We start from the raw sequence: 2,942 nt of genomic DNA, 5'->3' as shown, positions 1-2,942 counted from the left end.
AAGTATTTGTTTTGCATCTGCTGTGAGAAGATCCTGTAGGGATTTTAAGATGAATTGGGTAGAGCTCTATGAGGAGCTCAGACAAGTCCATCAGCATGGGACTTGTACTTTAGGATATGAAGTACTGAATGCCACAGGACAGGTTCAGATAAAGTACAAGGACTTCAGAAGAAGGAACCAATGTTTCCTGTTAGATAAATCAAAAAAAGTTTCTTTGAAGAGGATACATTGTATGGGTTGTTTTTTCTGGAGTCAGGATTAAAGATATGTACTCATTTGGTAAATGGTTATGGGAATAGATGAGCTTTTGCAAAGAAAGTTGAGGTCACTGACTCCATTTGTATTCTCCAGGTAGACCTATTCTTAGTGTTGCACACAGATATTTTCCCATTAAAGAAGTACATAAGAATCTTCCCTGTGCAAGGCAATGTCCCAGATAGACCATAACTCACACATCTATATTTTCACCCTAGAACTATGGTTCTCCAAGTGTGGCCCCCAACCAGCAGCATCACTATTACCTGGGAACTTGTTAGAAATACAATTCTTTGGTCTCACACTCGCATACTGAGTCAGAAATACTGGGGTGGGGTCCAGCAATCTGTTGTAACAAGTTATATCTGTGATTCTGATGCATGTTCAAGTATGAAAACCACTGTCCTAAATTCAAGACCACCTGATTTGTAAAACTGCACGTATATGAATAACTATGAATCCTGAAAGAGGGCTGTTCTTATGAGAGATAACATCTATGCCTCTGTGTGCCTAACTTGGCCTATAACTACAGCACAACCACAGATTTCTCAGCACCAGGTAAGGAGCCATAACTAAGTCTATGCCATCTCATTACTTTGGTGGTAGTGACATAGAGGCTTTTTCTGTTCTTTCACAAAAACTTAGATAGAGCTCAAATTTTAAAATTAAAAGAAAAAAAAGGAAAAGTAAACAAACAAACAAACAAACAAAAAAACCTGTCAAACTAGCCCCGGGGCACTGATGATTCAGAATGTCAGTTTTGCCCTCTGTGAAGACAGATATCTAGATTGAGGGCCTGTGTGAAACTGAGTAAGAAATCAGCAGGAAATATTTTCCGCTTAACAGATCAGAAGGGTGACAACCATCATAGTACTGTTCCAAAAAGCTACATCATATTAGATATTATGGGTCAAACTTTCCTACATTTCCAGAAGAAATGTAGTTATTTGGCCCCAAATTTAGTTGGGCGTCTCACTAAATATTTTTTTTTTTCCATTTTAGGTATGTTGGTTACCTATTATACAACAATGCTGAATAACAAACCACCCCAAAATTCAGCAACAAACATTTCATTCTCATTCATATATCTGTAGGGAAAGCTAGGGCATGACTCCAGGCAGGTGACTGGGTTTAAGTCTGTTCTATGCCTTTCTCCCTCTTCTTGGAACAGTGGTTGACTGGGGCCTGCTCTGCTCATGGCAAAGGCAAGTGTATAAGAGAGCACGCCCATCAACCAACCACAGTGAAGCCTTTGTTAACATCACATTAGCCAAAACATGTCACATGCCCAAATCTCAAGTCAAGGAGTAAAGAAGCACCCCCTTGACAGGGCAAGGGTATGAACTGAGGAGAGTAAACAATTGAGACCAATAATTCAATCATCAGAGATGGCTCGTCTGTACATCAGGCTTTCTCAAGCTTGGCTATACATTGCAATCACCTGGGGAGTTTTGAAAAGTACTAATGCCTGGGTTCCACCCCCAGAGATTCTGTTCTAATTGGTGTGGGGTGCAGCCCTGAGAGTGGTAAAAGCTCCCCAGGTGATACTAATGAGCAGCCAAGTCTGGAACCACTGGTGTCAAAACAAATGCTATTCATTAAAGAATTGAAAAATTTTGACCACTGCTTTGGGGACGTTCCTTTCCTATTCATTTTGGCAACTCCCAATCTTTTAAGACCATTTACAGTTAAAGCACATTAGTGTGTCAGATGCAATTTCAGTTCCCTCCAGTGAGCAGCCTCAGGTCAGATTCATAAAAGGTATCATCAGAGATTTTCTTAGCATTGAATTCTAATGACTTGCTCGTGATTGTTTGTTACTTATCCACGTTAAAGTGAAAACACTGGTGTGGGTGCTAATTGCTAAATGTCTGCAATTCTGGAGAAGCCATCCATGGACAGTACAGAATCCCGCTGTTATCATTAGAGGTCATGATCTATCATCTCAAGGCACAGGACACTTGAATAGAGGATGAACACATTTATTTCGTTTTGCTTTTATTTTCATATTTTCTATATGTACATATATTGAAAAAGATAACGCCCTCCCCCTTCCCAGCCCTACTGCCCATTGCATTTTTTGGTGCCTTCTGGAATTCAAAGTTCTGTAAACATATAGAAATTATAAAGGATCTTATAACTGTTCTTAAAAAGATCTGTTCAAAGGAAGTTTTCTACCATACAATTTAGAAAAGATATACCTGAGGCTAATGAAAATCAGCAACCTTAGTCCTTTGTAAATCATACTTATTTCCAGCTGAGTTTTTGCCACATAAGGGTCTCTAATTTTTTAATCTTGAACTGTCATGTCATTTACTCCATTACTAATTTATTTCTGTTTTCAGCTTAGGATATTTCTAAACCTCTTTATGACGCTGTGAAAACAAACATATTACATCATATGACCCCTTTTTGATTTTTTTTTAACTATGTGTAAGAAAGATAATACTTCAAGTACTAATCTATATTTTAGGAAATACTTCCTATCTTTCAGGGATCTTCTAGATATAATAATCAAGCAAACATCCGTCCATAATTTCCCAATATGTTGTCTGGCTCATAGATGAGCTCATCTCTTGGACAAAGAAAAAGATAAATCATTGATTTGCATATTATTTCCTCCCCTCAATTGATTGCTGGCTGTCGGGATGCTTGAGATTTTGAATAATCAATCCGATTATTAATTT

Source organism: Pteropus vampyrus, unplaced genomic scaffold (genome assembly GCF_000151845.1).
Source record: "Pteropus vampyrus isolate Shadow unplaced genomic scaffold, Pvam_2.0 Scaffold85, whole genome shotgun sequence".
In the NCBI taxonomy this organism is placed as follows: Eukaryota; Metazoa; Chordata; class Mammalia; order Chiroptera; family Pteropodidae; genus Pteropus; species Pteropus vampyrus.
The sequence above is the reverse complement of the archived record's forward strand: the minus strand, read 5'-3'. Positions refer to the sequence as shown.